This window comes from Nuphar pumila, chromosome 14, assembly GCF_984573655.1.
Source record: "Nuphar pumila chromosome 14, dmNupPumi1.hap1.1, whole genome shotgun sequence".
In the NCBI taxonomy this organism is placed as follows: Eukaryota; Viridiplantae; Streptophyta; class Magnoliopsida; order Nymphaeales; family Nymphaeaceae; genus Nuphar; species Nuphar pumila.
Window position 1 is genome coordinate 91,460,505 of NC_143262.1, and position 9,117 is coordinate 91,469,621.

Consider the following 9,117-nt stretch of genomic DNA (forward strand, 5'->3'; position numbering starts at 1 on the left):
ATTCAGATGCTCCAGCACCACCCTCACCATGCACATAACCAGTAGTACTTATGCATGTATAAGTACAAACAGTAATAACACAACTTTTGTACAACTTAGAGGCATGTATTATATACGAAGAAGCAGTTGAGAACCTATGCTCATAGCTCTAGTTTCAACAAGGTATTCACGATTTCCAGACTAAGAATTTGGTAAATTACATGATATTGGTAACTATTCTAAACTTTGGAGATATAACAGCTCATAACATAACATTCATATGGGTTTAATGAGTGCAATATTACATGTACATGGATATGTTTTATGCAACATTATCATGGAGAAGTATACAATCCATATGCTTTAAATTATGAATCCATTATACTCATTAACTTGTATGTATATGTGTCATCCATGTATTAACAACTATGCAATACATATTGTGCATTCAGAATATCAGTAAAAGCTAAGTTGCATATATGCTTAAAAGGTTTTAATTTTATATTTTAGGACTTCGTGAAGACATAAATCAGTGATATATCTATGTGTATGTAGTTACCCTTTATATATATTCAACTATGTGCAACTACTAGACTAAATACATATAGTTTCCACCTTTTGTCAAAAATCTCATAAAAAGGTTTGAATTGACTGTTCAAAAGAACATTAAGAGCATGCAAAGCCTAGTAAAACTTCTCTGATTCATGCACAGACCAAGGACAAGAGGATTATACATATCATCGTATAATACCCTTTTTTGGCAATATCCCATGGCAGATTAACATAAAATGGTATTTATATCTATGTGCAAAATTAACTCCCACACAGAGTACCTGATTCTAGACAAAACTACACGATCAAACTACCATGCACACAAAACGATCAGAGGTCTGATCGTTTTATGACAAGATCAAACGTAACTTAGGGTTGGACAAGCCTCAGACTGCATGTTTAGAAATTCAAATTATTCATAAAACAGTTCACATATTTTCTTGTAAAAAAAAAGTCTGAAACACAAATATTAATATTGCTCGTGTACCAACAGAGCACCGACAATAAGGTTCTACCAAATTGTCAATTTTATTCAGAATGACTTTACCTAATTATCCTTTCATTGACTTTACCTAATTATCTATGCATAGTACTACAACCTTGAGCATTTAGAAGGTGTAACAAGAATCGAAATCCTACATAAAAATTGAGAACTAAAATTTCATTTTATGACAAACAATAACATGGCCGATAGAGATTTAAGACTTGCAAATTCACGTTATGATAAAAAAATGATAGCAAGTCTAATTAACAATATTGAATCTAGAGAACTTGAATCGTGAACAGAATTTGGCGAGCACAACATACAATCATATGCACAATACTTAAATGAGGGTACTTGCTCATACTCAGGGAATGATATGTATATTTTTGAAAAACATGCAGGTCGTATACTCAGGTAATGCAAAGGAAATCAAATCATCCAAAAAAAAACTCTCATTTGCATCATTAGATAAATAGAACATAGAAAAACCGGCAGTGCAGGGATTTCTTCCTTTTTTTTTGGGGGGGGGGGGGGGGGGGAGGGGGTTTACGGTGAGACATTTCATGCTTGCAACAGGGTACATAAGCAACAAGCACAACAAATCCTACCTGTGAATCATAGATCTTCTTTTTAACGTGCTCTTGTGCAGATGGCACAATCCCTATTCTCCTTTCCTTAAATCATGAAAATGAGAGAGAGAGAGAGTACTAACGAGATGTTCTAATGTTGCAATTGCAATATGGTTCCATGATTCATTTTTTTCAAGAATCCTAATATGAAATCCACATCTAAGGATTCAAAGTTTCTTTTATACTATGATTTGGAACCATGGGTCCAAATTAATATTCATGGATCCAAACAAATTATTATGGATTCCAAGCAACTTATCTTGCATCCAATATAATTTTTTTTCATTAGAATCTGATTTAAACCTTGCAGATCGACTCAATTCATATTGGATCTAAAATCAAATCTGACCATGATATTGAGGATCCAATATCGAAGATCCGATCCACTTGACTGAAATATATTATTAGATATCCAAATAACAATGTTTGTAACCCGATATCTAAGATCCAAATAGAATATCGAAGATATTAGGGATCCAACCTTAAAGATCCAAACAGAGTATCCGAGATCTAAATACGAATAAACACATAGAACAATAAAAATATCATTGTTTCAGCTTAAGGACATAAATTTCAAGTTTATTTAAATCGGTAAAATCCATGGTTATTACACCCAGGTCGACCCAAGTCCCAACTACGATTCACATTTTTTTAATGTAAAATGTGTTAAATAAATGTTATATCCTTACCCTCAAGGTCTCCGCTCATCTGGTTGGAGCAACTTGTGAATGTCACCAAGTTGACAAAACATCACAAGTTCGAAACCCACAGGTGGCGTCCTTTGCCGCAAGGTCAAAACTGAGTATACTCCCCGGTGGGCAGAGGAGACCTGATCAAGAGTTTTTCCAACCGGAGGCCAGCCAATGTGCCGTCGGTGATGGGGGGAGTGTTCTTCCAATTGATTGTCCAAAAGGAAAAAAAACTGTTATACCCTTACATGACCCGTGTGTGGTTTTGCTTTTGGTAGGTCCTGTCAGGTCTGGACCCGGACCTGGTATCAGCACCTTAGACTTGGACACATGGGGGTTGTCTCTCTCTCTTCACCATAGAGTAGACAACGAAGGCGTTTTTTTTTGTTAGGGTGGAGTCATAAAGCGGGTTTTTAGCTCCAGACAGCTTTCTCAATACATGACCCAGATCTAGCTCTTACCCACCGACGGCCCTAAACTACAATTATCATTTGTTTGTCCACTGCTTCACTTGGGTGTACGCTTGTTCTGTGGTTGGGGTATATCGTATATGGTATATCCACTGTAACACGGTTGAATTGTGAGCGCGTTTCCAACAACCATTATAGCACGGAAATACAAATGTGTTAAAACGTTGCTGCCAATGGTCGTATTGAACACGTCTCAAAATGCGATTTGACCCACCAAAAGTTTCATACAACAGAAAACAAAACAAGTCGTTGGTTCTAATTACACTAATTTAATGGCCTTCACGTCGGACCTGACCTTACCAAACTAAGGCAAGCAATAATAATCAAATAAACCCCACCTAAGTGGATGTTCTTGCTAGAATGACGATATATATATATATATATATATATATATATATATATATATATATATATATATATATATATATGGTTAAAGACTGATCGAGCTCCGAGACTTGTCTCATCTGCACGTGGCATGCATCGATTGGCTTGGTTTGAATGTACAGGTTGGCCCACATGCATAGGATTCAATGAGGTTTTCTGTCGTTTGGTGGGCTGGTGTGTGTCGGGGAATAGTGGTGTGCCTGAGCCGTGCCAGCATGCGCAGCGCGGGCATTGGATCGCCCACAAACACATCTCTGATCCTTCCTTATCTTTCCTCCCTGCCATCATTGATAATTCTTAGCCCTTTTTACGGTAAAGTATCAACCACCAACCCAAAAACTTTTTCTTTTTTTCTTTTTTCAGTCAGTCGTGTCCATCTCCTTTGGACCAACACAGCCTTTTTCCATGAGGCCGCCCGTCTTCAGATGGGCGGTTCTCGTATGGTCGCATTGCTGTACAATGATGTCCCATCACTCTTTTTTCTTCTAACTTAATATAGAAATAAGTCAGCTTAATTTCGAACTTATTTACACAAGTCGTCTTTCTTATTATTTACATAAGTCGTTATCATTGTTAGCCCGACAATTTTTTTTTGTGAAATTTCTGTATTTTATGCAGCAGAAGATTCCCCCCCCCTCCCAAAAAAAAAAAAAAACCACGTATATATATATATATATATATATATATATATATTCTATTCAAATCATACAAAATTAGTTTTAATCTTTCAGGAATTTTGTTAATCCAAAAAAACACAGACGTCATAGCTAATATTAACTATAATGACAGAGTTTTATCCCCCGAGGGTACACACTCGGGCATAGTGCTTATAAGTTATAATCAGATCTACAAAAAGAAATACAAAAGTAAATTACAATAAGTAAAGAATAATGATGGAGGAGGAAGCTGGAGGTGTCTATCATGACAGTTAAGAAAAGAAAGAAGCGATATTTTTTAAAATGGAATATTTCTTCAAAATATAAATTGTATTTCATAAGTACGTAAAAGTAACGGTGTTTTTTAAATAATACACAGATACCTCTCTCTCTCTCTCTCTCTCTCTCTCTCTCTCTCTCTCTCTCTCTATATATATATATATATATATATATATATATAGAGAGAGAGAGAGAGAGAGAGATACAAATGCTTGTTACAATATTGGTGCAGGTTGTTTTGATAGTACAATTGGACCTCATAAATGGATTTAACATGTCCAAAATAGTAGTGATCAGCTTCTCATAGTGTTTAATTTTTTTCAACAAAAATAAATATTTTACTACCCTAGAAAGTACCGAACAATGTAGGCCATTGATTGAAGTTTTATAAAAAACCTGCCTATATGTCATAATCAGATAATCTAAGAGCCGAATCTCACTAAGAAAAAACATGTAGATCACATCTATAAGGCTGCTTTCATGAAAAACAATGAAAAAAATTTGAAAAAAAGAGAAAGGCATTTGTATCTACGAAGGATTGTAGCAAATATGGTCCCTATAGAAGACACGTTTTATTAACAAATACGAGAAAGCTCGGTGTTGCTTGAACGTGGCTTGGTTTCTTTCCAAACTTAAGGTTAGCGTTTGAGCTTGCATTGTTAGCTTAACAAGCGAAGCTCAAACAAGCTTGTAACGAGTCACTCTGGAGACAAGTTCAAGTAACTTGATTTGATTAATTACCATCGCTAATCCTCGGAGAATAGTTGAGGAATGGGGAAATAACTTGTTTTATTTCCTGAAATTCTAGATCCTCTATCGGCCCTTTTTTCCTTTTTCATTGTATAAAGATGAATGAGTAGAAGAATATGTTTCTTCTCAAGAAAGTTTAGTTGGAGGTTTGATTAGGTTTGTGGGTTTGCTGCGATGCCACCCGTAATTGGTAAAAAATAAAACTTCATACTAGACAAGTGTTGCTGGATGAGCGGTAAGATTCTACGTATAACTGATGGTGGATACACAAGAAGTTTACTAGATAATTTACCGCACATAATAATAATGTTAATATTAATCATGGTAGATAAATTAACGTTCGAGAGTGAGCCGAGCAAATTGGGTAGCTATATATTTTGGAATTATTAGAATTTGAAGCATAAGTTATCAAAGGTAGGGAACCAGCAGGTGCAAGTTCATTGGGTGACACAGTGCACAGATCACAGGCGTGCGCATGTGGCAATGGCCATTGTGTATTAGACCGACAAAGTGATTTATCAGGGCGGGGACGATGTAACAGGTCTAAAACAACTACATTCGGGCTTCTAGTTTTTTTTTTTAAACTAAGAATACAGCAAAAGTCTTTAAGAAAACTTGTAAAAAAATTGCCCTAACTGTCTTGCCTTTGGAATTTATCTCTGAAGAGATTCCACCACCGCCCCTAAAGCATGTGGGCCTCGCCACTTATCCCTTCTCTCTCTCTCTCTCTCTCTCTCTCTCTCTCTCTCTCTCTCTCTCTCTCTCTCTGGTGGTCCGTGTCTTATTCCCTCTCGACATCAATCCACAAGTACTTTAAAGAAAGAGAATTTGGTGCGAAAGACATCAACTAAAAAGTGTAAAAGAGAAGGTTAAAGAGTAATGCTGCAGGGTCGTAGGCATAGAGGGGGGCCTCTTTCTTTTCTTTTGCTCCAAATATATAGTACCCACACATATGTGTCTTATTTTGGGTGGGTAAAACTCGCGCACAAAGAAAAAGGGCACAAGGAGAAAAGGATAAAAAAGGAAAAGGGAGAAGGACTAACTTTCACTGATCGAATAACCACTGGACTTAACCGTGACGAAGGTCCTACCCTATCATCAAAGATGTCATAAGCAAAATACCACCCACTTAAATCAACGCCACCTCGTTGGTAGTATAACCAACTTGTTCTCCCATCTCTCTCTCTCTCTCTCTCCAGTGTATGACATCATGCTGATGATGATTAGTTGTGTTAAAGAGAGAGAGAGAGAGAGAGAGAGGACAAGATCTCTATTCCATGCCGGTGGGTCCGATTGACCAGGCTGGCTAAATTCAAATTCCAAAGCAAAAAAGTGTGGTCAAACAAACATGGGGCTGTATGCTGACTTTGAGACGAGTTGTACTCTGGGTCTCAGCTGCTTTCTCCCGACTGGAACAGCAAAAACAGAGTGGCATTTACCAACACTACATACACCATCATTTAATTTACTGGAAATGATTTGTAAACAGTTCTATTTCCGACTGCAACCATGCTTCAATTCCAGTGGAGTCTACGTGTTTGGATGAGTTTACTTCGGAGCTTGCACACTTGGGACAAGGTCTGTCAAAGCGTTGGCAGCCAGACTCGAACATGGATCCCATCATTTGAAATAGGATGGGTTTCATCCTACATTCAATCCTAGCCATCCAATCAACGGCTAGGATTGGTAGCCGTCCAGATGGTTCCACTGGATGGCTAGGATAGACATAGAATATAACTCATCATATGTCAAATGATGGGATCCGTGTTGGCCAGACCCACTGTCACTAGGTGCAGCTTGATCGGCTTAACTGAAGTCTTAAATCAGTAAGAAGGTCTAAGTGAATCAGCAGGCTAGTGATTAGGGATGGCAGTGAACAGGGGCGGGGGCGGGAGACAAGGTCTCCACCCCCGCCCCGTTTCAAAATCTGAATCTTCATAGCCGCACGGGGATGGATTTTAACCTCCACCCCCACCTCCATCCCTGTTTCATGTCCTCCATCCCTGGTCCAAACAGGGGCGAGGCGGGGCCCCTGTTTCCCCTTAGTCTATAGTCATCCCTTAAAGGATTGGAAGCGGGGAAAAGGGTAAGTCCATCACCGCACTGGAATAGATTTTAACCTTCATCCCCACCTCCATCATCATTTCGTGCTCTTCATCCCGGGTCCAAACGGTGCGGGGCGCGAAGCCCCATTGTCCTCCCGACCCACTGCCATCCCTACTAGTGATCAACTGATGAGGTGTTCTGAGATAGGTAGGTAGTACTAGGGGTCTGTGCCACCAAAATGCTCTGGTGGTACGAAAATGCCCTTGAGAGAAGCTTAAAAGGACTCCTCGTAATGAGGGTGGATATTGGAAAATTCACCTTTGGTGGTGATTTTCAATATCACCTGATCTCAACCCGACAGGTCCCTAGCAGGGAGCTCCTTGTGCATTTCGTGATGGACTGAGCCCGGTGTACGGAATGACCCAAGCATCAAATTATGAGTAGCATCCATTTTGATGCTGTATAGGCAATATGTGTGAGAGAAGATTGCTTAATTTCCCTTGGGCTTATTTATACATTGGCACGTGAACTTGAATGACCTTTAAGGCCTATCGGACTGGTTTTCTAAGGCTTCAAGGTTTCTCTTTCTTTTAGTTCAAAATTTAAATGCCTGTGAATCTTTCTTTTCTTTTTTGACAAAGCGAGCAAAACTCCGGGTGGGACCCCACAATCATCCTGCCTTACATGGCCCACCTCTGAATCTTGCTTTTTAAATAGTGGAATTTACATCGACATCCAGCAAGGCTTCGAGCAAACTCAAGGTTTAAACTAAGTCAAGAGCTAAAAACTAGTAAAATGTAAACACGCATGCGATTAAGCAAAACTTCTGAGACACCAAGAACTATGCTTATAATTAGGAAAGTTTTATACTGGGAACTAAGCCCTTGTTACTGGTACTGGTGTGAGCGTGGGGTATTGGTGCTGATATATAAGGGTTTAAAAACTTTGTGATAAATTTTTTATTTGAAACGTAGTATTTGATACAACTTCAAAAGATCATGCTAAGGGCTTGTAATAGATATTAATATGATTTCTAAAAGGATTGGTGCGAGTTTTAAAAAAAATTGATATGAAGTTAAATAATATTTTAGTAAACATGTTCATAAATATGTCTATGAACAAATATTGCTAAACATGTATATTGTGTGTATATTAATCAATCATTATTGTATTTTGATTTCTCTATAGGTCACAATATAAAAGCCTTAATGAAAAAAAAAAAACAGAAACGAGTTTACCAAGCAATTGGGGAGAGTTCCTTAAACATTTGAATATGATTTTCAAAAAGAGTTTTGCGTCAGTATAAAGGATTAATACGCTTTGGCGTCCCAAGTACCAATGCAAATATGCCGCAGTCCTTAACCTGTTGCTTGAAGAGTGAGTACTGAGTTGTGCTTAACACAAGTACTCGCGCATGCCCATGACCTCTGCAAGAGAAAAAGTCACGGAAGGCTTGGTGTTCCATCAAATCCCTTATATGAGAGAGAGAGAGAGAGAGAGAGGTGTAGTGGGGTTGCCTGAACACCAACATTATTAGAGTCTTGTGGCATATGATGAACCTTATGATCATATGCCAATTCTTGTTGTTTACGTCAATGCTCAGCTCTAGCCACGTGTCCACCTGGGTTAATTGGTCTTTCCTTGCTGAATATTTTGAAGATGAGGACCACGCTGCTGCACAATCTGAGCGTTGGTTTCTTTTTTCATGGAAAGAAAGAAATCTGAGCGTTGGTTTCAAGGGTAAGGATTTGCATATGAGGGAACCCCATCATATGTCGTATGACCTGATCTGTTCCCGCGCGACCAAGCACACCGATATCTTCCTTGGCTCAACTGCTTGATCCTCTCTGGCTACTTGACATGTATGAAGTGCAATTACTACATCGTCTAAATGTCTGAAGTGCAATTACTACAACGTCCAAGTTGAGACAGTGACTACAACGTCTAAGTTCATGCTGCGAATATCGATCCTTTCTCTCTCTCATGTTTGACAACAGGAGGCACATATCCACATGCAAACATCCATTAAACTCATCATCCATCTGCCCATGTCACCACCCCCATCATCATCAGATGATGATGGTTGCCTCCTCGGTCTCTTTCATTTATATTCATCCACAGTCCAAGCATGACCATGAACATCACTGATTGATCGCTCAAACAAGAGACGTTTACGTGGCCTTCACCTCATTCTCCCCT